Source organism: Ranitomeya variabilis, chromosome 8, assembly GCF_051348905.1.
Source record: "Ranitomeya variabilis isolate aRanVar5 chromosome 8, aRanVar5.hap1, whole genome shotgun sequence".
NCBI classification, from domain to species: domain Eukaryota; kingdom Metazoa; phylum Chordata; class Amphibia; order Anura; family Dendrobatidae; genus Ranitomeya; species Ranitomeya variabilis.
Genome location: NC_135239.1, coordinates 119,451,531 through 119,467,264, shown reverse-complemented (window position 1 = coordinate 119,467,264; position 15,734 = coordinate 119,451,531). Strand labels below are relative to the sequence as shown.

Sequence of the window (15,734 nt, the reverse complement as noted above, 5' to 3'; positions counted from 1 at the left end):
TCATGCAGCTTTATATGAAAATCCCTATTTATTATAATTGCCAGACCTGAAATAACAAGCAGTTTTCACCTACTGTGTCCCACCCATTTCCTTGTAGATTGTAAGCTTGCGAGCAGGGACCTCACTCCTAATGTCACTGTTTAAATTGTCTTAACTTGTATTGAATTTGTCTGTATATGTCCCCGCTTAATTGTAAAGTGCTGCTTAATATGTTGGCGCTATATAAATAAAGATTATTATTATTATTATTATCTTCACGGCTCGGGGGAGTGAATGGATACAGGAGTGCGACGGACGAGACGACGGCCGTTTCGCGCTACAAGAGAGCGCTTACACGGGTCTATGTCAGAGAGGAAGTGACGCCAGGATAAGTAGGTTAGTTACCATGAACTCCTCTTGCGCCAACCTCCAATCAGACAAGAAAAGTGCACTGTGCTCTTAAAAACAATTTAAAAACAAATACAAAAGCACATTACAACAATAAACAAACAGATAATAAATACAGTCCCACATTACTGTGATCAATATACTGTCACAATACAATATATCATGGCAGGGGCATCTAACACAACAGGTGCCAGATCCTGCCTATCATCTAATATGGAAAGAAATGTCCATCAACAAAACCTACAGAGAGAAAAGATATATATTCAAACGAAAAAGACGCAACATCATGAATATACAGATAAGATTGAGAGAAGGTGTAAGGTTAGAAACAATAACTAGGAAATATCATTACAAAGCTACCTTATAGAAACACGGACATATCTATTCTATCATTCAGGCCAGCTGGGCCAGTTGCTTGTGTCTGCATAATCCACCTAGCCTCTTGTCTCAACAACATTTTATGGAGATCGCCACCCTGTACCGGCAGGATCACTTTTTCAATACCTGCAAATGTTAACACTTCAGGGTTCCCTCCATGGCTCTCTCTGATGTGGTTGATCAGTCTCGGAACACCTAAGACTAAGACTAAGGGGTGATCTTATGTTAATGTATAAATATATGAGGGGACAGTACAAAGACCTTTCTGCTGATCTTTTTAATCATAGACCGGTGACAGGGACAAGGGGGCATCCTCTACGTCTGGAGGAAAAAAGGTTTAAGCATAATAACAGACGCGGATTCTTTACTGTAAGAGCAGTGAGACTATGGAACTCTCTGCCGTATGATGTTGTAATGAGTGACTCATTGCTTCAATTTAAGAGGGGACTGGATACCTTTCTGGAAAAGTATAATATCACAGGGTATATATATTAGATTCCTTGATAAGGCGTTGATCCAGGGAACTAGTCTGATTGCCGTATGTGGGGTCGGGAAGGAATTTTTTTCCCCATGATGGAGCTTACTCTTACCACATGGGTTTTTTTTGCCTTCCCCTGGATCAACGTGTTAGGGCATGCTAGGCTATGGGTTGAACTAGATGGACTTAAAGTCTTCCTTCAACCTTAATAACTATGTAACTATGTAACTATGTAACCATGTAACCTTTATCTGAAAGGACTGATTTGAAGTGCTCTCTAAACCGCATATATAACTTGCGGATAGTTTTACCAATGTAGAACCTCTTTCAGGGGCAAAACACTACATAGACCACATACTCTGTCTTACAAGAAATAAATTGCCGAACATTGTGTGTTACAGGGCCAATATTCAGCATCTGGCCCAAGATATGAAACTGACAATATTGGCAATGGCCGCAACGATAGTTACCTTTGGGGGCAGTTCTTTCTAACCAAGTGGTTCTATCTTTGACCACACGATTATGAACCAGCGTGTCTCTAATGCGTGTCCCCCGTCTGTTAGATACCAATGGTCCTCCTGCAGTCCTCCCTACTAGCTCCCTATCTCTCTCTAATATATACCAATGCTTACGGATAGTAGATCTTATCTCTATCCAATGGGCCGTATTGAAAACAGAAGGTAAACTGTTGTTTAGAAGTATCAGACGGCCTCTCTCTCAAACCCCGTGGTGTGGCTTCTACCCATTCCAATGCGGATTCCAACAACCCGTCCGGATACCCTCTTTCACGGAGCCTGCAGAAGAGCTCCTCAGATTGCCGTTCGAAACCTCTTTGCGTATCGTTCACACGCCGTGTCTTTAAAAGCTGGCTATAAGGTAATGACCTCTTAGTGTGATTAGGATGAAAACTATTAAAATGTAGAATAGAATTGACCGCAGTAGGTTTACGGAATATAGAAGTGCAGATACTACCTTCTACAACCTCCACAAATACATCCAAAAATTCTAAGCTCATATCCCCAAATTTTTGGGTGAAAGACATTCTCATAGTATTACAACTGTTGAGGTAATTAACAAATGAATCGAACTCAGCCTCAGTACCGTCCCACACCAAGAATAAATCGTCGACATACCTCAGAAAAAATTTGATATGTTTCAAAAAAATGTTGTCAATCGAATAGATATAATTTTCTTCAAAAACGGCCATGTACAGATTCGCAAAAGTGCATGCAGCCGGGGTCCCCATGGCAGTCCCAGTGGTCTGTCTGTACCAGGTATCAAGAAAGGTGAAGGCACTGTGCGTTAGTATAAAATCTAAACCGCCACACACAAAATCAATATACCCCTGACTTTTATCAGTAGTCCTTAGAATATGTCTGATGGTATCTACACCTAATCCCTGCGGGATATTAGTGTACAGACTCACCACATCAATGGACACCAGGGAGAACCCCGGCTGCTATTCAAAACCCTGAACATGACTTAAGAACGAATTTGTGTCTTTGATGTAAGATGCAACGTCAACGAGTAAGGGACGTAATAACCAATCAATGTACTGGGATAGGGGCTCAGTGAGCGAACCTACCCCAGACACAATAGGTCTCCCAGGGGGAGCAGTCATAGATTTGTGGATTTTGGGGAGGTAATACCAATGAGGTTTCGTAGGGAAACTGGGGAGCATCCTTTCTGCCTTCCTCTGTGAGAACCCCATTTTCTACTGCCTTCCTAAGAAATGTACATAACTCACCTTTAAATTTATGAGTGGGATCACCCTGTAACTTGATGTAAGTTGACGTGTCTGACAATTGTCGGTCGGCTTCTACCAAATAAGATTCCCTAGGCAATAAGACCGTTTTTCCCCCTTTGTCAGCGGGGCGTACGATCACATCCGTCCAACTAGCTATTTCCCTCAACGCCTTTGTTTCACTGGTGGTCAGATTGGGGGTAGCTTTTTTGTATAACAAAGCTTCCATGTCTTTTAGGACTAAAGTTTCAAATAAATCAATCATATTGCCACGGGAAACTGGGGGTATATAAGTGGAAGGAACTCCACCCAGAAACGGGGCACTATCGCTCAAACCAGGGGTTTTGACATCTAATGCCGTATTGGTAAGACTGAGCAGGCATCTTGCGTCTTCATGTAAATCTGCGAGAACATCTTCCTGAGCATTAGCCATAAAACCTAGAGGTCCCACATTACAAGGGCGTTCTCCTTCTAGAGTTATAGACTCTGTGGAACGAGAAAGAAAGAATTTGTACAAATGCATTTTCCTCATAGCTTTAAATAAATATATTTGAAAAGAGACAAAATCAAACCCATCAGGTATGCAGTAATTCAAGCCTTTAGATAGCAATGATAGTTGAGCTGAGTCCAGACTACGATGCGTTAAATTAACTACAAAATCATCAGGAGAAGTCTTTAATACCGTTCCTGTCTCCACGAGACATACTTCCTTTTGCGCCGCCATTCGGGGCCGGTATTTACGTTTGCCCCTCCGTGTTTTCCTCCTAAAGGGATCGGAGCAATGGTTTGAGTTTCCAAGGACATATCCTCTGAAGATCCTGCGTTAGTAGTCCGACCCTCACTGAGACTGAAATCTGATTCGGTCGTTAAATAGTCTTTACCACTCTGCTGATTATGTCTTTTCTTATTATAACTGCGTTTTCGTTGTCTGAATTTGCCCCCTTGGGCATATACAGACCGATTATCTTTTTGCAGCTTATTCCAAGTAAAGATATTACCAGAATCATAATCATTCTTATCCTGCAGAAATGTATCCCTCTTCCTTTGTTTTGTTTCAGCCTGTATGAGAATTAGCCTAGAGTCCAATTTCTTATTAAAGGCCGCCCATTGGCTATCCGTCAATCTATTCTGTAGCTCTGATTGCGTTTTCAATATCTCTGTATTAAGCAATTCGTAATTCTGTATATTAGACTTTAAAACCAATTCCAGCAGGTCTTGAGAACATTTAAGCGTGATCTTCTCCCATTCAGTCTTAAAAGACATATCACTACTGTAATGAGAGATCTCTTTCCATACCCGTAAACCTCTCGGGACTCGATTATTATCGACATATGATTGCAACGAGTTGTTTTTCCAGAATAGTCTAATCTCTCTCTCTGAGAGATTGATCAATTTATGCTCCAAAGACCTCGTGCTTAGCATATGCACTTCGTCCGTCTGTTCACACTCCTTAAAGTAATTAACAGCGTCCTCTCAGCCGGCTTGCAAACTGCCCCTTACAGGTGCCAAATCGGACTCCATGATGTGGTGAAACAAATTAGGATAATCTCACCATAACATCAATCCACAAAAAATCTCATTAAAGGCGTGCGTGCTCGAAACAACAAATGTCCAATAAAAAAAGAGCAAAGAGAGCAGCACAACCTAAATGTCCAGAGATTAACAATAGCGTGAAATGCACAAGGCAAATGGCCGTCCGAGAATGAATGGAGGTGCTCGCGTGATATAAAGTATAAATCATATAGAGGCAGTAGAATGAACGCGGCAGCACTCACCAATCCTGCAGTTCAAGTGTCCTTTATTGAAACACACGAAAGCACATCTTCACGGCTCAGGGGAGTGAATGGATACAGGAGTGCGACGGACGAGACGACGGCCGTTTTGCGCTACAAGAGAGCGCTTCCACGGGTCTATGTCAGAGAGGAAGTGACGCCAGGATAAGTAGGTGAGTTACCACGAACTCCTCCTGCGCCAACCTCCAATCGAACAAGAAAATTGCACTGTGCTCTTAACCCCTTAGTGACGGAGCCAATTTTTTTAAATCTGACCAGTGTCACTTTATGTGGTAATAACTTTGCAACGCTTCAACAAATCCCAGTGATTTTGAGACTGTTTTTTCGTGACACATTATACTTTATGATAATGGTAAATTTAGGTCAATATGTTTTGTGTTTATTTAATTAAAAAAAAAAAAAAAATTTTGAAAAATGTTAAAAAATTAGCAATTTTCAAAATTTGAATAATTATCCCTTTAATCCAGATGGCCATACCACAGCAAACAATTAATAAATAACATTTCCCACATGTCTGCTTTACATCAGCATCATTTGTAAAATGTTATTTTATTTTGTTAGCATTTTAGGAGGTTTAAAAATGTAGCAGCAATTTTTCATTTTTTCAAGGAAATTTACTAAATTTATTTTTTTAGGGACTAATCCATGTTTGAAGTGACTTTAGGGGTCTCCTATATTGGGAAAACCCCAAACGTGATACCATTTTAAAAACCGCACCCCCTGACATATCGAAAACTGCTGTCAGGTAGTTTTTTAACCCTTCTGGTGCTTTACAGAAATTAATGCAAATTGGTATGACAGAAATGAAAAAGTGTATTTTTACCACCTAAATGCCTCTAACTTCTGAACAGATTACTACAGCCGTCAGACTCTAAGGCTGCTATTTGGTCATGAATTGCCATGGCAAACATCAGGACGACACAATCATGATCTGAGGGCACCAATTGGGATAAAGAGGAAGCCCCCACACTCTGTTAACCATATATAATGATGTAGTCACTATTTACAGCAGCATCTAAGGGGTTAAACAGATTTGGACGGTGCAAACACTGATGTGGCTGATGCAGAAAGTTGTCAGCTATAGTGCACAACTGACAGATGCTGGATTGTTATCTGTATGGGGAGGCTATTCTCTTATATGTCAGGTCAGTTAAAAGACTTATTGGCTGCATTAAAGGGTTAAAAACAATTTAAAAACAAATACAAAAGCACATTACAACAATAAACAAACAGATAATAAATACAGTCCCACATTACTGTGATCAATATACTGTCACAATAAAATATATCACGGCAGGGGCATCTAACACAACAGGTGCCAGATCCTGCCTATCATCTAATATGGAAAGAAATGTCCATCAACAAAACCTACTGAGAGAAAAGATATATATTCAAACGAAAAAGACGCAACATCATGAATATACAGATAAGATTGAGAGAAGGTGTAAGGATAGAAACAATAACTAGGAAATATCATTACAAAGCTACCTTATAGAAACACGGACATATCTATTCTATCATTCAGGCCAGCTGGGCCAGTTGCTCGTGTCTGCATAATCCACCTAGCCTCTTGTCTCAACAACATTTTATGGAGATCGCCACCCTGTACCGGCAGGATCACTTTTTCAATACCTGCAAATGTTAACACTTCAGGGTTCCCTCCATGGCTCTCTCTGATGTGGTTGATCAGTCTCGGAACACCTTTACCTGAAAGGACTGATTTGAAGTGCTCTCTAAACCGCATATATAACTTGCGGATAGTTTTACCAATGTAGAACCTCTTTCAGGGGCAAAACACTACATAGACCACATACTCTGTCTTACAAGAAATAAATTGCCGAACATTGTGTGTTACAGGGCCAATATTCAGCATCTGGCCCAAGATATGAAACTGACAATATTGGCAATGGCCACAACGATAGTTACCTTTGGGGGCAGTTCTTCTTACTCATAGCAAGTCAGTAATTCAGCTACATAGAGGCAAACTGATCATCGCCTCTTTGTAGCAGAGCCGATCGGGTTATGGCAGCTTCTAGTCTCCTATGGATACCAAAAGATAAAAAAAAATGTTTTGAACTTTTCTTTTTTTTATATTTTTAAAATCACCCCCCTTTTGCCCCATTCAAAATAAAACAATAAAAAATCAAGCATCCACATATTTGGTATCGCCGCGTTCAGAATCGCCTGATCTATCAATAAAAAGAAAGGATTAACCTGATCGCTAAACGACTTAGTGAGAAAAAAGTAAAAATGTCAAAATTACGTTTTTTTGGTGGCCACGACATTGCATTAAAGTGTATTAATGACTAATGGGTGATCAATGGAATGTATCTGCACCAAAATGGTATCATTAAATACGTCAGCTCGGCATGCAAAAAATAAGCCCTCACCCAACCCGAGATCACGAAAAATGGAGATGCTATGGGTATCGGAAAATGGCGCAATTTTTGTTTTTTTTAGCAAAAGTTTTGAATTTTTTTTCACCCTTAGATAAAAAATAACCTGGACATGTTAGGTGTCTATAAACTTGTAATGACCTGGAGAATCATAATATCAGGTCAGTTTTAGCAGTTAGTGAACCTAGCAAAAAAGCCAAACAAAAATGCAGGCTTGCACAGGGTGGCGCTCACAGTAGGCCGGCATCAGTAACCATAGAGGTCCCAAGGACCTCTATGGTTACCATCCTGCCGCATCGGCGACCCCCGATCATGTGACGGGGGTCGGCGATGCTCTCATTTCCGGCCACGCGGCCGGAAGCTGTAGTTAAATGCCGCTGTCAGCGTTTGATAGCAGCATTTAACAAGTTAATAGCGGCGGGTGAATCGCGATTTCACCCGCCGCTATTGCGCGCACATGTCAGCTGTACAAAACAGCTGACATGTTGCGACTTTGATGAGGGCTCACCGCCGGAGCCCACATCAAAGGGGGAGACACAACATGCGCAATACTAGTGTGGCACATGTCGTGAAGGGGTGAATAAATATGTTAAAAAGAAGAGGGGCCAATACTGACCCCTGTGGTACCCCACTGCTAACCGGGACCCAGTCGGAGTGTGCTCCATTAATAACCACCCTTTGTTTCGTATCCCTGAGCCAGCTCTTAACCCACTTACACATATTTTCCCCTATCTCCATTATTCTCACTTTATGTATCAACCTTTTGTGTGGCACCGTATCAAAATCTTTTGAAAAGTCCATATACACTACATCTACTGGGTTCCCTTGGTCCAGTCCGGAACTTACCTCTTCATTGAAGCTGATCAAATTAGTCTGACATGAACAGGCCCCTAGTAAACCCGTGCTGATACTGGGTCATGAGGTTATTCCTCTTCAGATACTCCAGTATAGCATCCCTTAGAATGCCCTCCAGGATTTTACCCATAGTAGAGGTTAAGCTTACTGGCCTATAATTTCCGAGTTCAGTTTTTGTCCCCTTTTTGAATATTGGCACCACATTTGCTATACGCCAGTCCTGTGGTACAGACCCTTTTATTATGGAGTCTTTAAAGATTAAAAATAATGGTCAATCAATGACTGTACTTAATTCCTGCAGTACTCTGGGGTGTATCCCATCCGGGCCCGGAGATTTGTCAATTTTAGTGATTTTTAGACGCCGCCTTACTTCCTGCTGGGTTAAGCAGCTGACACTTAATGGGGAATTTTTGTTATCACTGATCATATTGTCTGCCATGGAATTTTCTTGTGTAAATACTGATGAAAAAAAGTCATTTAGCATATTGGCTTTTTCCTCATCCTCATCCACCATTTCATCCAGACTATTTTTAAGGGGGTCAACACTTTCATTTTTTAGTTTCTTACTATTTATTAAATACCACAGAACACCCAAGGACATCCACACATCATATACAATATCTCACTATATCAGTATATAAATCATTAAATAGGGTGCGCTGTGAAGGTGGACAGTGAAACCACTGCCAAGGAAGAGACTAAAACCAGAGCAACGAACCAGGAAAAACACCAGAAAGTATACCAGTTCAAGGGTAATTAAAAATTATGCCTTTATTTTTAAGCAAGTGGCAAATGGTTACATAAATAATGTACAAAAGATAGTATATAAATGAATATATATAAAATTACATAAAAAATAAAACAATATATACAAAAACACAGAAATTGCGCAGGAACAGGATAAGATCATAATGCTCAACACTTTCATTTTTTAGTTTCTTACTATTTACGTAGTTAAAGAATGTTTTGGGATTATTTTTACTCTCTCTGGCAATGAGTCTCTCGGTCTCAATTTTTGCTGCCTTGATTTGCTTTTTACAGAATTTATTTAATTTTCTGTATTTATTTAATGCCTGCTCACTACCTACTTCCTTTAATTCTCTAAATGCTTTCTTTTTGTCACTTATTGGTCCCCTTACAGCTCTATTTAGCCATATTGGTTTCCTCCTATTTCTAGTATGTTTATTCCCATACGGTATATACTGTGCACAGGTCCTATCCAGGATGCTAATAAACGTCTCCCATTTTCTTTGTGTATTTTTATGTCTCAGGATATCGTCCCAGTTAATTGCACCAAGATCATCTCTCATCCGTTGGGAATTTGCGCTCCTGAAGTTTAGTGTCCTTGTAACCCCTCTACTACACATCTTATTAAAGGAGACATGAAAACTTATTGTTTTGTGATCACTATTCCCCAAGTGACCCCCAACCCTTATATTTGCTCTGCGGTCTGGCCTGTTGGTTAATATTAGGTCTAGCAGTGCCCTCCTTCTTGTTGGGTCCTGAACCAGTTGTGAAAGGTAATTCTCTCATAGTTGTCAAAAAAAACAATTACCATTACTGGAACTGCAGGTTTCTGTTCCTGAATCTATTTCAGGGTAGTTGAAGTCCCCCGTAATAATGACTTCTCCTTGAGTCGCAGCTTCATCTATTTGCTTTATGAGGATATTCTCCATTGCTTCCATTATTTTTGGAGACTTATAACAAACCCCTATCAGTAATTTATTATTTTTTTCCCCTCCCCTTATCTCCACCCACTGGGACTCTACATTTTCATTAGATTAACCTATATTATCACGCAGGATGGGTTTTAAGGATGATTTTACATATAGACACACCCCTCCCCCTCGCTTATCCTTTCGGTCATTTCTGAACAGACTATTACCCTGCAAGTTAACAGCCCAGTCATGGCTCTCTTCCAGCCATGTTTCATCAACATTAATTCTAATTCGTCCATTTTGTTGGCGAGGCTTCTGGCATTAGTATACATGCACTTGATGTTCCTCTCTGTACCTCTATTCTTTCTTAAATTATTAACTGTTCTAACCCCACCCCCCATGCCACCGCCACCCCCAACTTCCTTATTTGTGCCCAGGTCTCTATCTGCCCTATCTTCCCCTCCTATAAATTGAATACCCTCCACCCAATCCCTAGTTTAAACACTCCTCCAACCTTCTAGCCATTTTCTCCCCCAGCACAGCTGCACATTCCCCATTGAGGTGCAGCCCGTCCCTAGCGTAGAGCCTGTAGCCCACTGAGAAGTCAGCCCAGTTCTGCAGGAACCCAAACCCCTCCATCCTACACCAATTCTTGAGCCACTTATTAACCTCCCTAATCTCCCGTTGCCTCTCTGGCGTGGCACGTGGTACAGGCAGTATTTCAAAAAATACCTCCTTGGAGGTCCTTGCTTTCAGCTTGCAGCCTAATTCCCTGAAATCAATTTTAAGGACCTTCCACCTACCTCTAACTTTGTCATTTGTGCCAATGTGCACCATGACCGCTGGGTCCCCCCCAGCCTCTCCCAGTAATCTGTCAACCCGATCAGCGATGTGTCGGACTCGAGCGCCAGGTAGGCAGCACACCGTTCGACAATCCCTGTCTTTGTGACAGATTGCCCTATCTGTTTCCCTAATAATTGAATCCCCCACTACCAGCACCAGTCTGGCCTGCCCTTCTCTCCGATTTCCCTCCTTACTGTAGTAGTCACTCCTCCGGCTTTCAGAGAACATGCCTGGCTGCAGCAGTGCTACCCCTGTACTGGCACCCCCCTCATCTGCCAACTTAGCAAACTTATTGGGGTGTGCCAGATCAGGACTAGCCTCCCTGGCCCTCTTCCCTCTACACCGCTTCCTAACTGTCACTCAGCTTGCTGCTGCACTGTCCTGCAGCTCCATCCTACCATTCCCCCCATCTATCCCATAGAGCGTCTGCTCAGTGAGCAGAAGACTCCTTTCCATATTGTCAATGGATCTCAGTGTTGCCAGCTGCACATTTAGATTCAGAATCTGGGCTTCCAATTGCACCACATGCTTACATCTCTCACAGCAGTATGCACCCTCGACCGGCTGCTAAAGGATTGCATACATGTGGCAAGATGTGCACTGGATGGCATTAATAATAGTGGAGCACATTTCCTAATGGGGATTGCACCAGACAGAAAAGTTAAATAAAAAAATAAAATGCAGGTCAGTTTTAGCATTTAGTAAATCTAGTTTTTCTGCTAAACAAAAAACAAGTGTGGGAGTGCACTTTTTTGCAATGTCACCGCACTTGGAAATTTTTTCACATTTTCTAGTACACAACATGGTAAAACCAATGGTGTCATTCAAAAGTACAACTGTCCTGCAAAAAATAAGTCCTCACATGGCCATATTGATGGAAAAATAAAAAATGTATAGCTCTGGGAAGGAGGGGAGCGAAAAATGAAAACGCAAAGCCAAAAAAAGCTCCATTCATGAAGGGTTTAATATTCTGGGAAGGAACCAATAGCCAAAGGTTCCCAGGCTATTATTATCATCCACAGCTGTTTGCTTAGCATTTACATGGAACCCCAGAAAAAAATCGAATCAGCAAAGGCTAGGCAGTCAACTGCAGGCTGATATTAATAGCCTGGGAGGGGGCCATGGATATTGGCATCCCAAAAGGCTAAAAACATCAGCTCTAAGCTACCCCAGAAATGGCTCATCTTATAAATGTGCCAATTCTAGCACTTAGATTCACTCTTCCCACTTGCCCTGTAGCGGTGGCAAGTGCCATTCATATTTGTGGGGTTGATGTCTCCTTTGTATTGTCAGGTGACATCAAGCCCACAGTTTAGTAATGGAGAGGCATCTATAAGACACCTATCCATTACTAATCCTATAGTAAAATATTTAGAATTGAGAGTCCTCAGTGGTTGATACCTTTTTAACTAATCCTATAGTTACATGGTAAATAAAGACAAGGCGAGAATAAAGTCCTTTATTTGAAATAATCACACAGACTCCTTTATTGAATCTAAATTTACCCTATTTACTGAACGCCTAATCCCCAATTCCCTCGTCTCCTGCAAACAATCAAAAAATAGAAACAAACATATGATATTATATCCTGTGCAACATAGTCAATTTAATACCGAGTGTCCCACGGCCATCTCGCGTGTAGAACAGTCATATTGGGAGATGTGACTGCTCTACCCGGACTCCGGAGATACACTGACAGGAGGTAATAGCTCTCGCAGTGTTTATCCCCACTTTCAGAGCTCACCGGAGTTCATCAGCTCCAGTGCTCTCACTTAGGGCACTACCGCTGTGGAGAACTTTCCCACACAGCTGTGCCGTGAGAGTACCGGAGCTGATCAGCCGATGAACTCTGGTGCACTCTCACAGCGGCTCAGTGATGCACTTCAGGAGCGAATACCGTATTTTTCGGACTATAAGACGCACTGGACTATAAGACTCACCCAGGTTTAACCCCTTAATCCCGTATGACGTACTATCCCGTCAAGGTGACCTGGGACTTAATTCCCGGTGACGGGATAGTACGTCATACGCGATCGGCCGCGCTCACGGGGGGAGCGCGGCCGATCGCGGCCGGGTGTCAGCTGCCTATCGCAGCTGACATCCGGCACTATGTGCCAGGAGCGGTCACGGACCGCCCCCGGCACATTAACCCCCGGCACACCGCGATCAAACATGATCGCAGTGTACCGGCGGTATAGGGAAGCATCGCGCAGGGAGGGGGCTCCATGCGGGCTTCCCTGAGCCCCCCGGAGCAACGCGATGTGATCGCGTTGCTCCGAGGGTCTCCTACCTCCTTCCTCCCTGCAGGTCCCGGATCCAAGATGGCCACGGCATCCGGGTCCTGCAGGGAAGGAGGTGGCTTACCGAGTGTCTGCTCAGAGCAGACGCTGGTAAGCCTGCACCGATGTAAGTGAGATCGGTGATCTGACAGAGTGCTGTGCACACTATCAGATCATCGATCTGTGATGTCCCCCCCTGGGACAAAGTAAAAAAGTTAAAAAAAAAATTTTCCACATGTGTAAAAAAAAAAAAACCTAAATAAATAATAAAAAAAAAATATATATTATTCCCATAAATACATTTCTTTATCTAAATAAAAAAAACAAAACAATAAAAGTACACATATTTAGTATCGCCGCGTCCGTAACGACCCAACCTATAAAACTGCCCCACTAGTTAACCCCTTCAGTAAACACCGTAAGAAAAAAAAAAAAAAAAACGAGGCAAAAAACAACGCTATATTACCATACCGCCGAACAAAAAGTGGAATAACACGCGATCAAAAAGACTGATATAAATAACCATGGTACCGCTGAAAACGTCATCTTGTCCCGCAAAAAACAAGCCGCCATACAGCATCATCAACAAAAAAATAAAAAAGTTATAGTCCTGAGAATAAAGCGATACCAAAATAATTATTTTTTCTATAAAATAGTTTTTATCGTATAAAAGCGCCAAAACATTAAAAAAATGATATAAATGAGGTATCACTGTAATCGTACTGACCCGACGAATAAAACTGCTTTATCCATTTTACCAAACGTGGAATGGTATAAACGCCTCCCCCAAAAGAAATTCATGAATAGCAGGTTTTTGGTCATTCTGCCTCACAAAAATCGGAATAAAAAGTGATCAAAAATGGTCACGTGTCCGAAAATGTTACCAATAAAAACGTCAGCTCGTCCCGCAAAAAACAAGACCTCACATGACTCTGTGGAGCAAAATGTGGAAAAATTATAGGTCTCAAAATGTGGAGACGCAAAAACTTTTTTGCTATAAAAAGCGTCGCTGGTTTCACACTTGCGTTTTTGTCTGCAGCGTTTTTTCCCTATATTTAACATTGAAACCGCATGCGTTCATTTTCAGAAATACAACCTGCAGTATTTTCTTGCGTTTTTAAGCACATGCGTTTGCGTTAAAAACGCATGCGTTTTTATCGAAAAAAAAACAGAAAACACACTGAAAAGCCACCCACCACCATCAAGGTGATAAAGGGATCCAAACCCTAACCCTAACTCTACCCCTAACCGTTTAATGAACATTTTCTGACAGTCATAGTGCCACGTATTTCAGTGCCACGTATTTCAGTGCCACGTATTTCAGTGCCACGTATCACGTATTTCAGTGCCACGTGTTTCAGTGCCACGTATTTAAGTGCCACGTATCACGTATTTCAGTGCCACGTATGACGTATTTCAGTGCCACGTATTTAAGTGCCACGTATTTAAGTGCCACGTATTTAAGTGCCACGTATTTCAGTGCCACGTATTTCAGTGCCACGTATTTAAGTGCCACGTATTTAAGTGCCACGTATTTCAGTCACGTTTAGGGTTAGGGCTAGGGTTGGAGGTAAAGTTAGGGTTGGGGCTAAAGTTAGGGTTGGGGCTAAAGTTAGGGTTAGGGTTTGGATTACATTTACGGTTTGGATTAGGGTTGGGATTAGAATTATGGGTGTGTCAGGGCTAGGGGTGTGATTAGGGTTACCATTGGGATTAGGGTTAGGGGTGTGTTTGGGTTAGGGTTTCAGGTAGAATTGGGGAGTTTCCACTGTCCAGGCACATCAGGGGCTCTCCAAACGCGACATGGCGTCCAATCTCAATTCCAGCCAATTCTGCGTTGAAAAAGTAAAACATTGCTCCTTCCCTTCTGAGCTCTCCCGTGCGCCCAAAAAGGGGTTTACCCCAACATATGGGTTATCAGCGTACTCGGGACAAATTGAACAACAACTTCTGGGGTCCAAGTTCTCTTGTTATCCTTGGGAAAATAAAAATTTGGGGGGCTAAAAATCATTTTTGTGGGAAAAAAAAGATGTTTTATTTTCACGGCTCTGCGTTATAAACTGTAGTGAAACACTTGGGGGTTCAAAGTTCTCACAACACATCTAGATAAGTTCCCTGGGAGGTCTAGTTTCCAATATGGGGTCACTTGTGCGGGGTTTGTACTGTTTGGGTACATCAGGGGCTCTGCAAATGCAACGTGACGCCTGCAGACCAATCAATTTAAGTCTGCATTCCAAATGGCGCTCCTTCCCTTCCGAGCTCTGTCATGCGCCCAAACAGTGGTTCCCCCCCACATATGGGGTATCAGCGTACTCAGGACAAATTGGACAACAACTTTTGGGGTCTACTTTATCCTGTTACCCTTGTGAAAATACAAAACTGGGGGCTAAAATATCATTTTTGTGAAAAAAAAAAGAATTTTTATTTTCACGGCTTTGCGCTATAAACTTTAGTGAAACACTTGGGGGTTCAAAGTTCTCACAACACATCTAGATAAGTTCCTTGGGAGGTCTAGTTTCCAATATGGGGTCATTTGTGGGGGGTTTGTACTGTTTGGGTACATCAGGGGCTCTGCAAATGCAACGTGACGCCTGCAGACCAATCCATTTAAGGCTGCATTCCAAATGGCGCTCCTTCCCTTCCGAGCTCTGTCATGCGCCCAAACAGTGGTTCCCCCCCACATATGGGGTATCAGCGAACGCAGGACAAATTGGAAAACAAATTTTGGGGTCCAATTTATTCTGTTACCCTTGTAAAAATACAAAGCTGGGGGCTAAAAAAATCATTTTTGAGAAAAAAAAATTATTTTCACGGCTCTGCGTTATAATCTGTAGTGAAACACTTGGGGGTTCAAAGCTCTCAAAACACATCTAGATAAGTTCCTTAGGGGGTCTACTTTCCAAAATGGTGTCACTTGTGGGGG

General features: G+C 42.0%; 2 protein-coding genes across 4 annotated transcripts in view; one reads left to right on the top strand and one right to left on the bottom strand.

Moving 5' to 3' along the window:
• The window catches only part of LOC143788366 (uncharacterized), a 108,645-nt gene extending 101,829 nt beyond the window's left edge, over positions 1 to 6,816 (bottom strand). The window contains exon 1 of the mRNA XM_077278012.1: positions 6,707 to 6,816. The gene's annotated coding sequence lies outside the window, so the exon portion shown is untranslated. The remainder of the gene's footprint in view (positions 1 to 6,706) is intronic.
• The window catches only part of TXN2 (thioredoxin 2), a 244,687-nt gene that overhangs the window by 192,377 nt on the left and 36,576 nt on the right, over positions 1 to 15,734 (top strand). The gene's annotated exons all lie outside the window — the stretch shown is intronic.